The sequence below is a fragment of the Heloderma suspectum genome, chromosome Z (assembly GCF_057233095.1).
Source record: "Heloderma suspectum isolate Gila_16-S chromosome Z, 16-S_ref, whole genome shotgun sequence".
In the NCBI taxonomy this organism is placed as follows: domain Eukaryota; kingdom Metazoa; phylum Chordata; class Lepidosauria; order Squamata; family Helodermatidae; genus Heloderma; species Heloderma suspectum.
The window spans coordinates 14,348,028-14,370,654 of record NC_139476.1 but is presented as its reverse complement, the minus strand read 5'-3'; the positions used below and the strand labels follow the sequence as shown (position 1 = coordinate 14,370,654).

The 22,627-nt window shown below is 45.8% G+C and overlaps 1 protein-coding gene across 2 annotated transcripts in view; it reads right to left on the bottom strand.

The window, feature by feature from the left end:
- Nucleotides 1-22,627, bottom strand: part of CRLF1 (cytokine receptor like factor 1) — a 44,678-nt gene that overhangs the window by 20,804 nt on the left and 1,247 nt on the right. The window lies entirely within an intron of this gene.

The window sequence follows — 22,627 nt, the reverse complement described above, 5'->3', positions numbered from 1 at the left end:
GTCATTAATAAAACTGTGGAAGAGCGCTGGGCCCTTCACATCCCAAAGATCAACTCAGACACGAGGCGTTTTGCCCCCTCTGCGGCCAGTAACGGCATTTATGTTCACTGGGGGTGTCAACACCCTTTCAGCCAGGGGACCGCATCCCATTGCATAGACGCTCTCGGGGGCTGCTTTCCAGTGGTGGGCATGGCCAAGGGCAAAAGAGGCAGGGCCAAAATCCCAGCATATTTTAGCCAAAAGCGCTTACTGCATTTCAACTTTTAAGAATGGGGAAGAAACTGCAAAACCTGGGAAACCCCCAATCAACTGGCGGTCAGGGGGAAATGGCTGGTGCCAGGGGAAGGGGGTGTAGCCATCTGGGGAAATTGAGAGGACCAAATCTGGACCCCAGGCAGGGCAGATTTGGCCTGCATTCCTGGGATGCAGCACTCCTGGAATACACTGTTTTCTGCAAGGGTTACAGATTGGACCAGGAGTGGGAAACTTATGGCCCTCGAGGAGTTGTTGAACTCTAACTTCTATCAGCCTCAGCCAGCATGACCAAAGGTCTGGAATGATGGGAACTATAGTCCAACAACATCTGGAGGGGCGCAGGTTTCCCCAGGACTGGGAAATTTATAAGAAGCCAACATTGTATCATTTCTTTGGGACTTTGGACCATAAAAAATGCTTGGTTGGTTTTCTTTTTAAAAAAAGGTTTTTAAAAACAGTGTGATGTTATTCATCATGGAGTGACACAAACGGGGTTGGAGCTGCAAGCATTTCTGAGGACAGGAGCAGAGAAACGCTCAAGTTGCATTTTTTCTGGGGGTGTGCAATATTTTTGTCATGGCTGTAGCTTTGAGCGAAGCTTCCCTTTCTGGTACGTTGTTTACCATTTTCTGCTCAGGGGGAAAAAGCGGTGGAAAGGCAGAGGAACTGATGCTATGGGAAATGAAGGTGGAAGACCCAATCCAAACACATCACCCCCTACCACTTCCTGCACTCACAGATCCAAGTTAAGCCACATGGCTGGAAGTCCTCGCAAGGACGGCCAGAACTTCATGGAAGGCTGAGGAACTAACTGCGTGCAAAATCCTGACCTAGCATGTTCTTTAATCCTCCCTAAGAACCAAAGAATCACCTCACTGGATCAGACAAAAAGTCCATGTAGCCCAGTAACCACTTAGAGATATTTTTAAAATATGGTCAGTGGTATATAAATCTATAAAATGAAATAAAAAATAATCTTGTTACCAGGAGTGACCAGCCAGAAGCCTCTGGGATGCTGGCATCTGGCAATAAAAGGTACCAACTGCCATTCCAGCCGGCTGCAGCCGAGGAAAGATGTGAATTGAGGCAGGGCCATTCTGCAAGACCACTTGCCTTGTTCCCCCCTCTTCCCTCCCTGTCTCTTTTTCCTTTCCTGTCGTGTCTTCTTAGATCATAAGCCTGTGGGGCAGGGACTGCCTTGTTTTTATTTATTGTTATGTAAGTTGCTCTGGGAGACTTTTTGACTTAGGAGTGGGATAAAAATCCTTTAATGGCGCAATCCTACCAAGACGCCCATCAGCCTCCGAACTCAGAGGCCGACGGGCATCCTATGCAGAGTGGAAGGAGTGCGGAGGTGATCTTTACCTCCGCGCTCCTCCCGCTCTGTATTTTTGCTACATGGTCGTTTTTACCCATCTAGCTGGGGCTCTGCAGAGCGGGAGGGAAGGAGGCTGGGGAGGCTGAAGGATTCTTTGTAAGCCAGTTTCTCCAGTCTCCTCCCCGCCCACAGAACCGCCCCCTTCCCTCCTCTCCGAGGTCACCTTTGCCACCTTGGAGAAGCAGCTGGCGCAGTTCTTTCCATGCCAGTTGTGAGGAGGAGGGGATGGGGACAGGAATCCAAACTATCCTATGCCGCCGCCCCCCGCCCCACTGTCTGGGGGCCATAGGGTTGCTCTCCCAATAAATAAACCATAAAAAGTAAGACTGCCTCTAATAATCGAGGCTGCATTTGCGATCCAAGGCCCTATTGACATACTCGCCCGTGAGAACAATTTGGTCAGCCTAGTGACCTATTTGTCCCTACTGGGCTGTATGTTACCTGTTTCAGTATTGTCACTGAATGGGGAAGAAAGTGGTTTGGTTCACATTTTAATGCAAACTTACCTAATATGGAGCACTTTTTATCAGCTTAGGCTGATATACCAACTACGCCCTTCTCTGGACAGAGACAGCTTAGTTACAGTTCTCCATGCTCTGGTAGCCTCTCGTCTGCATTATTGCAATGCGTTATATGTGCGGCTGACTTTGAAAATGGTCCAGAAACTTTAGTTGATCCAAAACAGGGCAGTGAGACTGTTAATGAGGACTGGCCTATGAGATCATATTTCCAGCTGCACTGGCTGCCAGTCCATCTCCAGGCCCAATTCAAAGTGCTGGAACTAACACTGAAAGCCCTTAACGGCTTGGGGCCAGGTTACCTGAAGGATCGCCTCCTCCCATATGTGCCTGCCCGGTCCTTAAGATCATCGTCAGAGGCCCTTCTCTGTGAGCCCCTGCCAAAGGAAGTGAGGTGGGTAGCTACTAGGAGGAGGGCCTTTTCTGCTGTGGCACCCCGGCTCTGGAATGAGCTCCCTAGAGAGGTTAGCTTGGCACCAACATTGTACACCTTCTGGCGCCAGGTGAAGACCTTTTTATTCTTCTAGTATTTTAGTGTTTTAGCTTCCTAAGACTTTTAGCTCTGGTGTTTTAAATCTGTATTTTAAATCTCTGCATTCCACTAGGTTTTGTTCTGGTTGTACTTTTATACTGTAGTTTTAAGCTTTCATATTTTATATTGTTTTATGTTGTACTCTGTGGTTTTAATTTTGTGAACCTCCCAGAGAACTTTGGCTATTAGGTGGTATAGAAATGGAATAAATAAATAGTTTCACACTTTCAAATCAATGTGCAAACCAAAACTCACTTACCCTTCAAAATACACACATCAAGTTTTGCAGTGCAGTTCTCCAATCAAAAAATGTGTATATTAGTGAAAATAACTTGCAAAAATGAATCATATTAGGAAAGTTTGCAAAAAATGAGTACATTAGGCAAAATTGTGTGTAAAAATACATGTATGCAAAGTCATTTTCAAACAAACTGGGGAAAAAAATCTCAAATTTTGGGATGCACGAAATTTATGACTGGAAAAAGTCTCAGAGTTCAAGGAAAAATGAGAAACAGATACTAAAAGTGACACATTCGTCCATACCTAGTTATCACTGATTCTTATTGGTTGTTAATATAATTATTAGGGTGTTTATGGTTATTTAAAATTACTGTTGTTTAAGTATTATACTTGGATGGGTTGGATCCAGATTTAGTCATATGCAGAGCAGGCCTATTGAAATCCATGGGACATAACTTAGGTGTGACTAAATGAAGTCCCACTGATTTCAATGGGTCTACTCTACATTAGATAAGTCTGAATCCAACCCAATATGTTGGAAGCCACCTTGGGAGGGCTTAACCCTAGAAGGCGGCTTACAAATATTTCCCACTAATAAATGAATCCTTTCTTGCCATTTTCCCAGCACTTTGCAACCAGCAGTGAAGACAGACGTAGAAATCACAGAAATTAATGTGCAGCACGCTTTTTGCAGGGGAGAGGGATCTACGGTGTCCTATGGACGAGTACCACCAGGTGGTGCTGTCCAACACGCTTTTTCTTTGGGGCAGATTCAAGCTGTTAACTCCCCCCACGCACACTTTCGGGATGGGTGCAGAGCAGTGTGTGTGCAGTGGTGGTTGCAGGTGGGGTGGGGGTGATGCAGTCCACAACAAGTCTCGGATGCAAGTGGTCCGTGTGGTGGTGGAAGGATTACAGCATGTGTAATCCTGACGCTTTTCAAGCTACATGTAGCACAAAAAATGGACGTCCAGGTAAAAGCATCGCCCGCTAGGATTCGTCATTAGAGGCAGTGGCAGAGCCAAGGATAGGCATGGTTGGGCATGTGCCAAGGGCCCACACCTTTGCAGGGGCCCACTGACAAGAGCCCCCTGGAGTGTCTCCTCCTCTTCTCCATTGCAACCTGCACGTTCACCTGCCTCTCGCTCTGGCCCAGACAACAAAGGTGGTGAGAAGAATTTAAGAACATAAGAACGTAGGAAGAGCCCTGCTGGATGAGGCCAAGAGTCCATCTCATCCAGCATTCTGTTCACACAGTGGCCAACCGGCTGCTGATAGGAGACCACAAGCAGGACAGGAGTGCAACAGCACCCTCCCGCCCATGTCCCCAGGTGTACATAGGCGCGCTGCCTCTGGTCCTGGACATAGCACATGGCCATCAGGACTTGTAGCCATGGAGAGCCTTCTCCTCCAGGAATTTGTCCAACCCGCTTTTAAAGCCATCCAAGTTGGTGGCCATCACGGCGTCTTGTACTGAAGGAGGAGCAGGAGATGCTGCGGCCTCCCTGCTCCCTGGCTGTCTGCCTGCCAAGCAACCAAGTGGTGGCAATGATGAGGAAGAGGAAGAGGAAGAGGAGGAAAAGCAGCTGGGGACAATGGCAGTGAGAAAGGAGACACACTGAGGGAGGGGGCCCATGGAAGGTGTCTTGCCCAGGGCCCCCCAAAAGCTGGCCCTGGCCCTGGTTGGAGGCAGAGAGAGTGGACATGTTTCCTACTGGACAGCAGATAGTCCTCTCTTTGAAGGCATCCTCTGTTTGAAAGGCTGACCTGTCCAACTCCAGTTTAAAGATAAAGAACCCAGAGAAGAGAGGGACCCCGAAGTTGCCCTTCCGCAGGTAGCAGCACCTGGACAGAAGACTGAGCAGTCTTACAGCTTGACAGGTCACAATCTTCCCCACTGCGGCGGGATGTTCTGTATTTCTATTTCAAGTACGGTCACTGTTTCCAAATTTGGATCCATAGCAGGGATGTTAAACCTCTTTCATCCAGAGGGCTGCATTCCATTCCAGAGAAGCTCTCGGGGGCTGCATTCGGGTGGTGGGCGGGGCCAAAGGCAAAAGGGGCACGGCTGAGATTCCAACGATGCCAATATGTTTGAGCTTAAAGCTCTCACTGCCAGTATCTGAGCCTTAAGAGAGGCATTTCAGCCTTTTTAAAACGTGGGGAAACACTGCACCACCAAATGATTGGTGGTCAGGGGAAGGGGGCATAGACATTTGGGGAACCTCAGAAGCCAAACTGGGATCCCAGGAGGGCTGGATTGGACCCACAAGCCTGCGTTTCTTCATCCCTGATTTATTCCTTTCAATTTGCCTCTGCACGTTTTATGCAAATCTGTGCGTTCTTTTGTCCGCTTTGGTGGCAATACTAGAGGCAGCCATCTTGGTTCCCTCCCTCCGTCCAAGACAGCCTGAGAGCTCTCTCTCTCCTTTGAGTAAACCCCGTGGCCTTTGCAACACTAATTGGTCCTTTGGTGGGAAGGGAGCAGGAATAAAACCCTGAACATCTGGTACCACTCAACCAAAGGCCAACCAAATATTAAGGTAATTCATTTGGTCTGCTGGGACATCTGAGAACCCGGGGTCTAAGATTAATTCTACCCAGTATTCCCTCAGCTCATCAAGAGACAAGATGTGGGTTGCCCCCCCCCCCATTTGCTTTCATTTTAGAGGTTATCTTGCCACTTCCACCTCACGTCATCACCAATGCCCCTCTGCCGACATTGGAGAAATAAGAGTACTGGGGCAGAAAACAAAGACAAGAGAGAGAAGATCAGTTTTTTAGAGAGGCAAAGGAGCAATGGCCACTTGAACCTCTTCTCAAACAGGTGGGGAAGGTTTTTTTGTTTTTTTAATGGGCAGGGCAAGTCATTTCTAGCACCCTAAAAACAGCACTTGAAAAACCGACAGCCCACCCTGGGACCTTCTCTGAAATGTTTTGTAGAACTTACTGTGTGCCATGACATCATAACACGTCTCCCCAATGGCAGCCAAGAGACATCTACCCAAATGTCATGATGTCCATGGATGTTTTCTGCTAAGCATCTCAGAGGTAGAATATGTGGGTGTTGTATATGTATGCTTTGTGTGTGGGGGGGGATGTTGGTACAGCCTATGTGATTCCCTTTTTTGCATTTACAATAATGACTAGTTTGGGCCCTGACAAATGTGTTTGGCTGGACAAAAGAAATAAAATGCCAGTGTTTTGTGATCTTCACTGCCTTCCAGTCCATTTCTGGTTGAAGTGCTGGTATTTACTTTGGTGGTGTTGTGGTCAGTTCTGACGTGCAGGCACTCATCGTGACATCCCCAAGGACAGTCCAAAATTGCAGGCAGCTGTGTTGATCCAGATCAACAAACCAGTTCCAGCAGTTTTCATCTCCATACATAGCAGGCCTTTTGTCAAGCAAATGAGTCCTAATTGCCCATTCAAGACCCAGCCACCCCAAGACACTTGGCATTACAACAGGGAACAATGTATTGTTGCTGGCAAAATCCATTTCTTCCCCAGCTACTGTGAAGATTGCAGCTAAGCTCAGAGGGAACAGGGAAGTCTGGGGGAGGAGGCAGGTGATGTCAGCGACCCTGCTAATAAAGAAGCACCAGCATTGTCCCTGCAAGCCCTAACTCCACTACACCACTAATTATCTTTTAAAGGCTTAGGGAGCAATTTTATGGCTGCTAGACAGTGGCTAGGCGGCCATAGGATATGGTGTTTTCCGGGAACCAACCTCCCCCCACTTCTGTGCTGCCTCAGAGGCAGTGTGGAACAGCCCCGTCCTCTGTGCTCACAAGAGGAGTGCGGAGCGGCCAGAAAGGGGCATGGCTGGGGGTGTTCCAGGGTGGGGAAGGCGTAGCTGCATGTATGAAACATCCAATGTGTCCTACAGCAGCCTCCTTCCCCACTCCATGCTCCCGTGGCTAGACAGCCGCAATCAGCTGTCTAGCCAAAAAAGCAGGGCAGGAGAAGTGTGGAGGGAATGATCCCCTCCGTGCTTCTCCTGCCCTGCTTTGGATAGGCAGCCGCCTCTGAGTTTGGAGGCGGCCGCCTATCTAGTTAGGATTGCACCCTTAAATAGTTTGGGGCCCGGTTACTTGACGGATCATCTCCTGCCTGGACCCTAAAATCATCTTCAGAGGCCCTCCTTTCGGTGCCCCCACCAAATGAGGTGAGGCAATTGGCTACTAAGGAGAGGGCCTTTTCAGTGGTGGCCCCACAATTATGCCATTATGTTGCTGTTATTCTTGTTATCATTGCTGTAGTTGTCTTTTCGGTGCCAAGTGACAACCTTTTTAATTTGCTAGACATTTTAGTCCTTGAGGTTTCTTCTTGAATGTGTTCTTCTGTTTTTGAATCTTTGCACTCTGGGTTTGTTTGTTTTTTACTCTGGTGTTATTTTGTTCTAAACTTGTAAACATTTTATTATGTTGTATTGGGGGGGGGGTTAACTTCTGTAAACTGCCCAGAGAGCTTTGACTCTTTGATAAACTATGGCCTATCTCCAAACGCTTCTATACACAATGCCGGGCAATGCACAAAACCTCTTGCAGAAGAAAAGATAACAAACAGGGAGGCATTCCAACAGCCATGGGGGGCTGGCAGAACCAAACTTAGCATTGCTAGAATATGGAACATCCAACCCAGCAATTACTGTTCCAACGGGAGATCGGGTTTATTTCTGCCCTGCAATGGGCCCCCAGAAAGACCACGAAGTTGCTACCCTGCCCAAAGATGCTCCTTCCATTTGGCAGGCCATTTCACCAGAGTCAACATTGGGACTTCCTCCAGAGCCAAACTTTGCAGAGATGCGAGCCTTCCATATGAGGCCCCCACTCTTCATAAATCGCCCCGTCTGGGCCGTCATGAAAGCAGACATGGTTTCTGCCCTCAGCACACCGGGAAAGCAAATTGTTTTTCGAGGAATAGGCCTTCCTTTTGCTCTCCTCCCACCCCACCCCACCCCACCCCATCCCTCTCCACAGGCACAGACCCAAACATGTGTTTTAAAAGCGAAAGGTGTGACATTTTCAAATTGGAAAGGAAAAACAGTGGGAAGTGGTGGAGGGAGAGAAGGAGATGGCCATGATGTGGAACACTTAGTCCTGCCCCCATGTATCTGCAAGAGGTGTTATTGCTTTCTCGTTGTGGGGAGGGACATTTACTGATCAGGTGTTAAGTAATGGTGGAAAGTGAAACCACATTTCCGAGGTGTCGGAAACATTTATTCTTTTCTTTTGAAACGCCTGGGCTTTATTGCATTTCTTTTCATTATTGGTGTTTTAAACAGCTGGTGCAGGAGGAGGAGGAGGCAGTGAAGGGAACCTGATAAAAGTAATTGAAATGGCCAGCTTTGGCCCCTCCCCTTACTATGTGATGACGATGACGATGATAATCTGGGACATGCCAGGCAAAGAGGGGGAATGTGAAAACAGACACATTGGTTTGAACTTGAGGAAAAATGGAAGGAAGGAAGAAAATGTGTTTTTAGTTTTTTATTGCATTTGTTTTATTATTGTTTTAATCAAGTCTTATTTATGATTGTAACCCACTTTGAGTGCCATTCTTCTTGGTAGAAAGGTGGGGTATAAATCAAATGAACAAACAAACAAACAAAGAGAAGAAAGAAAGAAAGAAAGAAAGAAAGAAAGAAAGAAAGACAGAAAGAAAGACAGACAGACAGAAAGAAAGAGGCCTGTCTCCCAACTACAGAAATCTCAGTTAATAAAACTATAATATGATTAAAACAGCAATCTTGTATGAACATTACGCCAGGTAGGGATATACGAATTTTGTAAAATCCATTCCGTCTGTGTTTCATGGATTGTTAGGTGGCTTACATTTCGTTGTCCGCTCATTCATGGAATTGGATTTCCCCCCAATTCCCCAAATTTGCGCAAATTCCCATTTGCACAAAAATGCACTTCTGAAAATGCGCAAATCTCCCCTTCAAATGTGCACATTCATCCAAAATGTGTAAATTCTTCTGAAAATGTGCATTTTCATGCTTTAGCCTATGTGGAAAATTTGCATTTTCAGCTCGGGTTTTTTTTAATGTATTTTTCTACTTGTGTAAAATTCTGGAAAGTAAAAAAAAAACAAAAAAAAACAGTCCACAAGTCTGAGGAATCCATGCGACTTGGGAAAAGCTGCTCTGCTGCAGAATCTACAGGTTGGATTAATGGGAAGCTGAACTAATTTGGTTCCGTTGCAGCTTTCTCTGACATCCCTGTCAGAGATACACCACTGCTACATCAGCGGAATAGACACCATATCAAACTAGCGGACAGCAAAACCCCACACACAACCGGAAAATACAATGCAGCATATAATGGCAGACATGACCCCCAGTGTCCCTGGAAATACCCCCATAGCCCACCAATCAGGAACTGTGGGGGTGTCCCCCACACACAGAGGCAACCAATGAACTGGCAACGATGGGGACACGCCCCTTGCATGGCCCCTGCCATCACTAGATACACCCTAAGCAAGGTGCTGCCACACCACCCGCCCACTCCAGCAGCCCCCGTGGCACAGGGCTGGTACAATGCCCTGTACCACAAGTCCCAAGGCGCCCCTAGAGGCAGGGGTTCAAATCCCCTCACGCCACTTGCGACCACAGTTTGCTGAGCACAACCCACACAAAAAGGAGGAAGGAGAAGATGCACACAACAGAGCACCCACATGGCTCCTTGGGCAGGATGGCTGCAGAGAGCACACACAGCCCTCCTGGGACAAGGGTTCAAGACCATCCAGGGAGGGGCAGCGAAGGGGAGGAGGGAGGACACCCCACAAGGGTTGCCACAGAGACGCACTGACAGGCTGGGGAAACAGGAGGTGGGAGGAGCTGGGGATGCCATGATTCAGTGTTGAGCTGCCGTGACGATATGAGCAGGGTGGCCTTTGCAGCAAGGGCCGCTATTTTTTCATTCCAAAGGGCTGGATATCGGAGCCAAAGCGGGCCAGATTTCGGAGCCAAAGTGGGCCAGATTTCGGAGCCAAAGCGGGCCAGATTTGGCCTGCATGCCCAAACTTCATCACCCCTGCTTAAGGTGACACAAGACCGTCTTGGTTATATAACTCCAGAAAGAAAGAACACACAAGGCTGGTCGATCCTGTCTTTTGATTTTTAATTCTGTGACTGGGATGGGTGGGTTTCAAGCTGAGCTAGAGGGAGAGAGGATATTTAACAACAACAACAACAACAACAACAATGGTTTTTCTGTCAGCTCTGATTATTTTAGGGATCAGCTTCATAACATTCAAATTTTACAAGCTTCTTTCACTCTCTTTTTCTCTCTCACTCTCAAAAAAAAGGGAGAAGTCACTGTTATTGTTTTAAATGTTTCAGAAGCCCCCTCAAACACTGCAGATGTGTCAGGGGAGAACTCTTTTAGATTAATGAATCTTGGAAAGGGTGGCCGCACGTCTCACAGCATTCCTAGTCATAATAAGCAATATATTTAACTCCTGTGTTTATTTAAAATGAAAACGTCCCCTAATCCCCGGACATTTACAGTTCTGTAAAACGTAATGGACATCCCTTGTTATTTGGGGTATCATTACGCTCAGGTCGTCCTTTAAAAAGGAAAAGGGGAAAGCAGCCAGAATCAACAAATACATTTTTGGGGGTGAGGGGGGAAAGAATGCTGGAAAGAATGAAAATTGCAATTGGCTTCCAGATATATGAATTGGTAGTTTGCATTAAAAATAAATATTTCACTTATTGAGCCTGTTATTTATGGAAGCATAACATTTATGAAGAGACTCATGGTGCAGACAGAAATTAGAGTGGCCATGTGCCCTACTTTAAAAAGGACTGCCCTATGATTGAATGGCTGTCACAGGACAATCCTTTGTTTGAAGGCATCCTCTATTTAAAAGACCCTCTGCTCCAAGTCTGGTTTGAAGATAAGGGACCCTAAAAAGGGACCCTAAAAAGCGGGAGCAGAGCTGCCTTTAAGTTTCCCATCAACTGCTGTTAGCATCTGGATAGCAGACTGAACAGGTACACAAGTCACCTGGTCAAAGCCTTCCCAATTACTGGGAGATGTATTATATTTCTATTTAAATGACATTATATATTTATTCATGCATTTTATTTATATCCTTTATATTACTTGTATATAATTTAGATTTATTTATATTATTTATTTATAAATTTATATTTATTTATATTTTCACCCTAGAATGATGAATTATTATTATTATTATTAATTCTATTTATGAGTCACCCTATAGCTGAAGCTCTCAAGGCGACACACACAATAAAAGCAAAAACAATACAACGAATGATCATAACCAATCGTCAAACATATTTTAAAAGGGTTGCTCTAAAAGAAGCAAAGCAGCTAACAATAAAATACAGGCGAAAAACAAAACCTTAATTAAACCGTAACATAAAAACAAATACATTTAAAGCACCATTAAAACACAACAATTAAAGCAACAAACAGCACCCAAACCCATTAAAAAACCACACCTTCAATTCTAGTCATTATTTCTCAATTTGAAATGATAGTTATTATTTCTACATTTGAATCTCCATGTAGAAATCGGCATATGCAAATGTTATGCAAATCCACATCCACTTTTGTCCTCTCTTTTGGCTATGCACAAGTGGCCATCCTTAACAGAGAGGTTTGTTTTGGTCCCTCTCCATTAAAACTACAATGCAGTGTCACCCCATGAAATCCAGAAACATCCACTGGTACAGAACATGGCCACAAGAACACTAACAGGGACTGGATGCTTTACTTGTAAATGGTCAAAAAGGAAGACAATAAAAGGACAGAGATTTGCATAAAATGTGCATGCGCTCATTTATACATCTAGATGCATATTTAGAAGGAATAGTTATAATTTAAATTGAAATACAGTACACCTCAGCACAGAGGAGTATCCAGCAGTGTAATTCCGCAAAGTCAAATAGTGTGAGCAGAGGTCTGCCAAGTCTTTCTGTTGTACAATTGTACACATGCACAAATGTAACTTGAGTTGGATTCTCCTCTTGCGTATAATCTGGAACCCAGTTTCTGCTAGTGCTGTGTCAATTGCACTAACGGAATGACACGGTTGGATACTGCCCATAATGTGGAAGACTGTGACCAGGTGAGCTGTGTGTTTACCTGTTCAGTCTGCTGCTAACTGCAGGTGGGCAATAGATCGTAGGGTTGCTGATCTTTAAACCCGAATTGGACAGGACAGCCCCTCAAAAAGCATACTCCTTCAAACCAAAGATGGTCTTCTGTGGAAGAGGTCACGTGGCCACCCGAGCTGAGGTATGGCGGGTTGCTACAGGTTCTCCGTCATGCATTCCCCAAAGAGGCCTGACCTACATTATGGCCTTTTTGGCATCAGGAGAATTAAAAAATAATAATTAAGTCTCCCGAGGCCTTTTAAATTATGCTTTGGTTCTAAAATATTGTTTGAGGTCTGCAGGTTTTGAATGCCTTTGCTCCCTGCTTTGAATTGATCCGTTTTGATCGAAGTGAATGTGTTCTATTTGTTACATTTTATTGGAATGTGATTTTTATCTTCTTCTTTTATTGTTTTACTCTATCAGTCACCCAGGGAGCTTCCTGTAAATAGTCAGTGCACGTAAATAAATACCCGCATGCCTAAATCAATAAATGAAATCGCACAGACACCCCTCAACAAACAAAGAAACAACAACAAAAAAGACTTCCAGCTCAGTCCTGGGCATGTCTACTCAAAAGCAAGTATCATTGAATTCAATGGGGCTTACTCTAGAGTGGCCATGTATGAATCCCCCCAAAAGAGGACACGGCACAACAGAAAAGAGGACAAGAGAGGAGACAGGGTTGCAGAAATTTTGCAAGTGCTGATTTACATGTTTAGATGCAACCTGGGAAATCATGACTATAATTTGAATAGAAATACAAGACATCTCAGCCTAGTAGGGAAAACTGTTGAGGTGAGCCTTGTGCCTGGTCAGTCTCCTGCTGTCCAGGTGTTGCTAGCGATGGATGAGCAACTTCAAACAGAGGAGTGACTGCTGCATAGTAGGACAGACACACTACTCCTAGATAAGTTTGCATAGGAATGCAGCCTTCCTCACCCAGGGTAAAGTTAACCTGTGGGATTCACTGCTACAAGAATGCAACAGCAGCCGTGAGCTCAAGTAGCTTTGGAAGGCAACTGGGCCCATTTGGCTCAGATATGTCTAGCAAAAGGCATTAGCCATGGGAACTAAATGGAAGCCCCCTGTTCAGAGACAGTCTACCCTGTGAGTACCAGATACGGGCAGGGACATTCAGCAGGGGAGGCAATAATGCTTTTGTGTCCCATTTGTGGACTTCATGGAGGCATCCGACTGGCCACAGTTGGAAACAGGATACTGGGGAGACTGACCGTTAATTCGATCACAGAGGGCTTTTGCTGATTTTTAGGAATGGCAAATAACTATGACTTAAGTTAACTTAAGCATAGTTAAGTTAGTTATCTATCTGTCGCAAAAACATAGCCTCCTACTTGGGACCGGAAGGCACTCAGTGTGTGCTCAGAGAGAGGCACTCAGCCAACTATGCCAGCATAAGAGGCTGTGGGCTTCCTTAAGGTATGTATTATCCCACTGTTCCTCCAAGGAATTCAGAGCCCTTGTATCCTCAAAGCAGCCCTGTGAAGTAGGCTTGGCTGAGTCACCTGCCCAGAATGCACACCTGAGTTTAGCACTTCTGCCTGAAGTATTCACAGCTCAAAAATCTTCGCAGCACCTCTATACAGTAGGGGTGTGGAACCTCAAGTTCGGGGGCTAAATTCGGACCTCCAGTAACCCCAGAATACTGAGTCCCCTTCAGGTGGCACCACTCCCTTTCCCCCAAGCACCAATCGGTTGGCGATTTCCCAGATTTTGTACAGTTCTCCCTTCCCTCTCCTAAAAGGCTGAAATGCCTCTCCTAAGGGTTAGGAACTAGAACCGAGAGCTTCAAGCTAAATTATTCTGGCATTTTGGGCCCCGCCCCTTTTGCCTTTGGCCACACCCACCACTGGGATGCGGCCCCCGAGAGCTTCTCCAAAAGGGAATTAGCCCTTCAACTGAAAGAGGTTCAACACCTCTGGTATAATTTAAATATATTTAACTTTAATTTAAATAATGTTAAGGTTAATTGCCTTTAAGTACCTTCTTATCTCTTCTCAGTGATTGTACATCACAGCAAAAGAAGCTCGGTGGTAGATTGAGAAGCCCTGTGGGCCGCATCCTGTCTGCTGGGCTCTATCCCTGGGCTAAGAGCTAGTCACTGGGGATTTGAATTTGGGTCTCCCCAAAATAATACTTTAGGCTGACTATGCTACCCTGGTTGTCATGCTTTTCTTGAGGGGTGGACCAGATGGATCCTTGGGCTGATGGAGCTCAGCAAATTCCCATTTCCTTTCCCCCCTCCCAACTCAAGGAAGCCTAGGGAACTTAGACTAAAAGAAAGCAGAGGTTTAGATCCACCAGGAAAGTGGATCACAACAAACTGTGGCAAATTCTGAAAGTGATGGGAGTACCAGACCACCTTACCTATCTCCTGAGAAACCTGTACGAGGGTCAGGAAGCAACAGTAAGAATCAGACATGGAACAACCGAGTGGTTCAAAATTGGGAAAGGAGTACGACAAGGCTGCATATTGTCACCCTGCTTATTTAACTTATATGCAGAGTACATCATGAGAAATGCCGGGTTGGATGAATCAGAGGTCAGAATTAAGATTGCCGGGAGAATTCTCAACAACCTCCGATATGCAGACGATACCACCCTAATGGCAGAAAGCGAAGAGGATCTCAAGAGCCTCTTGTTGAGGGTGAAAGAGGAGAGTGCAAAAGCTGGTTTGAAACTCAACATTAAAAAAACAAAGATCATGGCATCTGGCCCCATCACTTCCTGGCATATAGAAGGGGAAGAAATGGAAGCAGTGACAGATTTTACTTTCTTGGGCTCCAAGATCACCGCAGACGGTGACTGTAGCCATGAAATTAAAAGACGCTTGCTCCTTGGGAGGAAAGCTATGGCAAACCTAGACAGCATAGTAAGAAGCAGAGACATCACCTTGCTGACAAAGGTCCGTCTAATCAAAGCTATGGTTTTCCCAGTAGTAATATATGGCTGTGAGAGCTGGACTATAAGGAAGGCCGAGCGCCGAAGAATTGATGCTTTCGAACTGTGGTGCTGAAGAAGACTCTTATGAGTCCCCTGGACTGCAAGGAGGTCAAATCAGTCCATCCTAAAGGAAATCAACCCTGAGTGCTCATTGGAAGGACAGATCCTGAAGCTGAAGCTCAACTATTTTGGCCACCTAATGCGAAGAGAAAACTCCCTGGAAAAGACCCTGATGCTGGGAAAGACTGAAGGCAAAAGGAGAAGGAGGCGGCAGAGGATGAGATGGCTAGATAGCATCACCGATGCAATGAATATGGACTTGAGCACGCTCCGGGAGAGAGCGGAGGACAGGAAGGCCTGGCGTGCTATGGTCCATGGGGTCACGAAGAGTCGGACACGACTGAATGACTGAACAACAACAACAACAAGGACCGGGATGCTAAGGAATGCCGCACCAACATGGTCAAATATGGTGAGTTCTGACGACATTCAGAACACCCCCACCCCCAAGAACAGTTCTGTACTTTTTCCCTCTTGGATTCTGCAACGGACCCACAGAGTTATAAAGTACGAGGCCGCTTGATTTAACGAGGGAGTTGGCCAAGTTAGTTAATTGGGGCCTCTTGACCTTGGTAAGTTGAAGGAATTCTCCCAAACTAGCCCAGGTGTTCGGAGATTAATTCCCAAACTGTGCCAGAACCCTTCCATGGAATTAAGGAATGGGGAGGAGGGAAACCCCTCAGTGTCTCGGTTTCCCATCCACCGACCATTTGCAACATCGCCAGGGAGCGGACGCAGGAACCTAATCCTGGAGGAAGCTCATTTAACATCTAGCAGCTAGATGTTAAATGAGCTTCCGTTGGGATTAGGTTTCTGCAATTGCTTCCCAGCGATGTTTCACTTAAGGCCAGCGGGGGGGGGGGGGCACACGCAGCTCACAGTCCATGTTTTGCCATCTCCTGATTTTGCTAATAATAAATGTTAGGCTTCCTGAAGGCAGCAAAGGTATCTGGCTCTTATAAGCGGCCGTCTTAAAAGAGGCATTCTGTCCTGTGTGGCAAAGATGGCAGAATGCCTCCTCTTAAGATGCTCACCTGTGTGACAAAGATGGCGGAAGCCTCTTCTTAAAATACCACCTGCAGCCTGCGTGGGGTCATCCAAAAATACAATATGATTCCGCCCCCCTTTGTAGAACGATCACCTTTCCCCCCCCTCTCATGTGCAAATTTATGAAGAGTTTCTCTCATTAATCAACAACACCCCCCCCCCCAACAATTAGTCGACATGATTCTTTGAATCAGGGTTAGGGCAACACTATTTTGGCTGCCTAACGTAAGCTTTGTGGCTGAGTGGGCACTGAAACCCAGATCTCCTGAGTCCAACACTCTAACCACTACACCACACTGGCCCTCAGAAGCATGGGCATTGTAAGAGAGTGGCCCACCTGGGCATGGGCCCCAGATCTTTTTTAAAGAATCTAGCAAAGCCCCAGCTCAGAAGGACGTCTCACTGCATTCAATGGAGCTTATTCCCAGGCAAGAGGTGAGGGGCCTGGGCAAGCTGCCCTCTGGTCTGCCTCCACCAATATCACCCACCCTGGCAAGCTGTCCCCACCAGCCTCATCCCTGTGTCAACACTCTGGTGGGCCCCACGAAGGGAAATGAAGATATCACTGACTGCTTTTGCACCCAGCACTTCTCTGTTGAACACTGGACTGAGCACCACAGCCTGTCAGCACACCTTCTTGCTGCTCACCACCACATACAGCTTTCTCCAACCCCAACATATGCTCACAGGCCAAATGCCGTCAGGCAGCAGTGGGTCATCTTATGGTGGCAGTACTCAAAAAAGCAGAGAGTCACTGAGCAAAGCATCATCTGCCACCATCTTTATGTCTGTTGGGGCCCAGAGGCATTCTGGGATAATAATGATGGCAGCGGCCGACTTGCTTCCAGGTAAGTGGGCCTGAGTCTCTCTTTGTCCTCCATTGCTGCCTGATCCCATGTAGTCCCATCGGTTTCAATGGGATTTACTCCTTTATAAATGTGCATCAGGTGGCAGCAAGCCTCATGGATTTATTTTAACTATTTTTTATATTTAGTTGAATGTTTTCCAGCCATCTATTTCTTACAAGAGCTCAAAAGTAGCTTGGAACGGCAATCTTAAAAGACAAAATAATGTGCAAAGAAGGGGAACATCATACTAAATGACCAAAAACTCTATCAACTGAAATCCCAGCAAAGCAAAAGAAAACAACCCCCCCAAACCCACAAACAAACCAAAACTCTAAAACAATAAGCAGAAGAAAAGGGGAATCAATCTCAATCTTTTGACAAGGTGACAAGAATAAATTGAAGATGTAGCCAGGTGGATTCCTTGCGGGGTCGAATTCAACATTGTGGGTGCCACCACAGAAAAGGCCCTGCCTCTGTGTTCACCCACTGAATCTCAGTCACAGGAGAATCCTGGAACACAACCTCTGATACTGTTTGGGGACCATGGGGGAGAACACAAGGGGGAAGGTGGCCCTTAAAGAACTCAAGTCTGAAATTATATAGGGCTTTAAAGCAATGGTGTACTCAGATAATTTTAGACTGTTATAGGGGCGGAGGTGTTGTTAGGTGGCAACATGTATTACTTCACTTACTTCACTTATTTCAAAATGTCGTAAGTTAGCCCTGCTGCCTTTGGGGACCACTTCCACTCATTCCTCTGAGAGGGCCCCTTGACACCTGCCCCAGAGTCCTACCCTGATGGTGCCACTGCTTCAGAGGTAAGAGCCTTGAACTGAACCTAGAAATGTACAGGATGTCAGCAAAGATGGTAAAGGACCAGGGTCGTCATAATCTATCTCCACATGACTGTGGTCTCTTGGACCAGTTATAAGTGTCCAGACATTATTCAAAGGCATCCCCACACACAGAAGAGGACAAACAGCTGTTCTCTGCTGCAGCCCTGGAGGGCGGGACTCGATCTCATGGGGTTAAATGACAGGAGTGTAGATTTTGGTTGAACATTAGGAGAAACGTCCTGACAGTCAGAGTAGTTCGGCAATGAAACCAATGAACTTGCGGGGGCAGGGGGGGGGAGTCCTTCGCCATCTGCTGGAGTCCTTCAAGCAGATGGCAGATCTGTGGTTTTTCTGCAATGAGTGGGGAGTGGGGGGTTGAGTAGATAATTTACAAGGTGCTGAACCTGTTTCAGCCTGAGGGTCAAATTCCATTTGGAGAAGCTCTCAGGGACCATATTGCAGTGGTGGGCGGAGCCAATAGCAAAATGGGGCGGAGCCAAAGGCAAAGTAGAAGGCCAATACACCAACAATTCCAGCATATTTTAGCTTAAATTTCTTGCTCTAAAGTTTACAAGAGGCATTCTAACTTTTTAGAACTGGGCTGGGGGGGAATACTGCACAAAAGTTGGGAAACGACCCAACGATCAGTGGTTGTGGGAAAGGGGACGGGGCCAAGGAGTGGCAGGAGAACAGATTTTGGTTGGACATTAGGAGAAACATATTCACCGTCAAGAGTAGTTTGGCAATGAAACCAATGAGCTGCGTGGGGGGGGCGCATCAGGGGGACCAGATAATGTATAGTGGACAAAGAGTAAGCCAAAAATCCCCAGGAGATTTCAAATCACAGGAGAAAGGGTGCATGCTTGGGCGGGGGGGGGGTGCTTCATGAAATCCACAAGACCCATCTGCTGACTCCTCCCAATGTTAGCCAAATCACAGCCTCCACAAGTAGCAAAGGACGCAATAGGTGACACAGTAGGAAAAGGGCTGCCCCCCTTCCCATCTGAGCAGTAATTTCCCAATTTAAATCTCTCTTCTGCCATTAATTCTGTAAGCTATAGCTTCTCTCCACTCTTCAGTATGGGAATAATGACTGGGCTACCTGACAGGGCCGTTGGAAGGACTGATGAACTAATCTACAAGAAGCTCTTTGAAAGCCTAAATCCTTTACCTTCATCCCTTCCTGGAATAAAGTGTACATATGTGCAATGGAGGCAGCGTTACATAGCGGTTAGAGCAGCCATCCCCCAACCTGGTGCCCTGCAGAGGCATTAGACTCCAGGTCCCATCATGCCCAGCCAGCATGCCCATTGCTCCTGAGAGAAAGGGCCAGATCAAAATGTCATAAATAGAAACCAGTTGCTTTCCTTGTGCGTGTGGTCAAAGTGAGATAACAAGCTATTCAAGGAAGGGAGTTTGCATGTCCTTTGTGGCACATGTCACTCTCCAGTGCACCATATGTACGGATGGTGCGATAACAGCGATATTTTTGAGAGGTTAACAATCCTCCCAATGCTTCTGAAGGGAAATGGGGTGGGGAGCCATAATCACTCTGGAACTGGGAGTTCTAGGAAGGCTCCTTTGGTCAAAATTCCCCAGCCACACACAGATATCCTCGGACGAAGGTGTTGTGTTAGGACAGGGCATGCACAACATCTTGGCATTACATTTCCTTCCAGATTCTCATGCTTAAGTGCGAGGAAACTGTGTTCCTGGGACAATTTGTTCAGCTTAGGGGTGTCCAGCCGTCCCAACAGCAGCAGGCGTTTTTCTTGGCTTGGCTGCACATTGTGCGCTCTCGAAAAACATCTCCTCCTTGGACAAATTTCTCACCCTGAAAAGGAAGTGTAAACTTCCTGTTCTAGGAGTAGAGTGACGGGGTGTGTGTGTGTGTGTGTGTGTGCGCGCGCGCAGGAGGGGGAGGTTACAATCTCCTCCCCAACCATCACCTCTTGTCTTTGGGGAATCCACAAAATTCGCTCCAGGAACGAACGCCTAATTTTGTGTTTACAACACTCTGGGGGTGAGGGGAGGCTTGTGAAAGTTCACTCGCTCCTATGCACAGAAATGCTCCAATGCACGCAGGCACATGTCCACTTTCTCCACAAGATGTTTGCCCTGAGTCAGACAAAGTTCGAACTGAGGCGCTCGGGGTGGGGTGGGGATAATCAAGCCAGGTTCTCCTCCTGATGACAACTTACGCTGCTGTACTGCCGGGTTAGGCCCTTAAAAATGCCAGTGCATTCTCCTCCCCCTATTTTGACCACTTCCGAAATAAAAAATGCCCCAACAGAAGAGTGCCTGGCAAAGGCCTGTGCCCTTGATGAGAACAGGAAGGAGTTAGTTAATGAGATTAAGAAAGAAGAGAAAGTTTCCTCCAAGAAAAATCTTGATCAAGATTTCTCACTGTCCTAAAGACAAAGGCATAAGTGTGTCATTGTTTTCAGTGCGCAGGGGAAAAAATCATGACTTCCAAGGAGAGAGCATAAAGACAGAGACACATCTTCATTGTCAACCTCAACAAAGTGTGTATTCTCTCTGTCATAGATTGTAAACTCCCAGGGGACAGAGACCTGCTGTTCTTTTTACTGATCTAAAACATGGTGTGTGGCACTATATAAACAAACAACCCTTCTTTTCTTTTCTTTTCTTTTCTTCCTTTCTTTTTTTCTTTTGTAGTAAAGGGGAGAAAATAGATTATTCATTGTAGTGAAGAAGAATTAGACAGTGTATAGGTAATTATTGTCTTCTATGAGGTAAGGCCGTTGATTTTCTGCTCAGTTATAGCTAGAAGGGTATAAGGTGGATTAGTTACTATCCTCTACTGGGTAAGACATTGGTTTTCTGCTATCTTTTATATGAAAGCATATGGAGTTCGCTTATCTATTGCCCCCTGTGGAGTAAATTTCTCTGTAATCTTTTATCCAGAAGGGTATGGTGTAGATTCTCTATTGCCTTTTTTTGCTTTTAAATTAGAACATTTAAAATCCACTTTGGGGCCCAAAGGATGTACAAGGGTTATTACTAATCTAATTTTAAAAAAATACAGTTATCTATTGCCCTCTAGGGGGTAAGGTTCTTCCTATCATTTTATCTAGAAGAGTGTGGATTCCCTATTGTCTATTTTTTAAAAATAGATCTTTTTTTTTTACTCCTCTTTTTGGCACAAAAGATCTACAAGGTTGATTACAGATCTATTTTAAAAACAAGCTCTTTAAAACACTGTTCAGATATAATACAACAAATCAGAGTGAAACAGAATAGATTCTCAGTTGCCTTTATCCAGGAATATGGTTAGAAGATTCTGCAACAGATGATGGTGTTATTGCTCTCTGTTTAAGTAGGATTTGAAATATTGAGATGGGTGGTGGTTTTGACAGTTCCCACCATAAGGAAATTGATCAGTTGTCTTTTTCCATGGTGGTAAATGACGCAGATTTTCTCCTTATGGGGTAGAAAAAGTAGCATAGGTTTTAATGGGCCAAGACTCAATGTAGATCTCTCATAATGACTTGGGGGCAGTTCTGCGTTCCTAGATAAATTATTTTCTCCTATTGTCTCCTGATGGATACGGGAGTTGATATTCTCCAGTGGGATAGTAAAGAGAAGGTTAACAGTTCTAATTATACTCAATGGCAGACTGCAGCGCCCCCCCCCCATCCTCCAGGCCAAGATTCCCCCCCCAAACACACACAGACATTTGGGGAGGGGGGGAAATGATACACGTGAAAGGAATTTGACACACTCACACACGCACTTTGGGGAGTGAAAAGCAGATTTGGGGGCATCTGTTTTGCAGGGTTTCAGTGCTGGTGGAAGCCTTACAAAACAGGGATTTGGAAAGAGAGTGGGTGGTAAGGCAAGGCAAGGGGATTAATTCTTACCAAAACTAACCAGAAGGGAATGCGGTGGCTTAAACTCAGTGGGTTATTATGGCCAAAAAGAAGAAAAGAAAAGAAAATGACCACATTAAATCCAGATTCTCTCTGGGAATCTGGATTTAAATATTTCTGGATCGTAGTATAGGAGGATAGGATTTAGGATTAGAACCCAGTAACCCACACCCACCCCCCACCCCAAAAAAACCACAGAAGGAAAAGTAAAATTTATTCCAGACATAATGATTAATACCTTTGTTTAAGAAATGAAACAGCCTAGATTTTGGGAATGGGACAAGTTTGATCTCTTTATACTCATACCTCACTCTTTGCAGGGAGAGACCATAGCCAGTTTTCTTTACCTGGGCAGGGAGGGGGTAGTTTGGGGGGAATATGTACCCCAAAACCTTTTGCTGATGGTCTGTCTGCCTTTTGTCTTCCTTCTTTCTGATTATATATGCCTCTGATATCTTTTGGATGCCAGCTTGTCTCCTTCCCCACTGCCTCCCTCAAGAATAAATAAATGCTTTGTTCCTTAAAAGCTAACACCCCCCCCCCCGCATACATAATCACCACAAGGCGAATTTAAAGAAGAGATACTCCCTTTCTCTCTTACTGTTCAGCTCACAAGCAAATTTCCTAAAAAGGGACATGAAAGGGGTGTGTGTGTGTGGGGGGGTGTACAATATTTTCCTTTCTTCCCCACCACACCAGCCAGGTATTTCTGTTTTTGCTGGATGGCCACTTTTTCCATCCTCTGGCATGCTGAGATTTTATTTATTTATTGGGGGAATTTTCATGCCAGCCCCCCTCCTCCCAAAAGAAAAAAGAAAAACTTATTCAGGGCATAAACCTAGTGTAGAAGAGAACTGAAAAGGAGGCATGGAAGTTTGCTGCAGAAATGAAGCATTTGGTGGTGTGAATTTTTTTGGGGG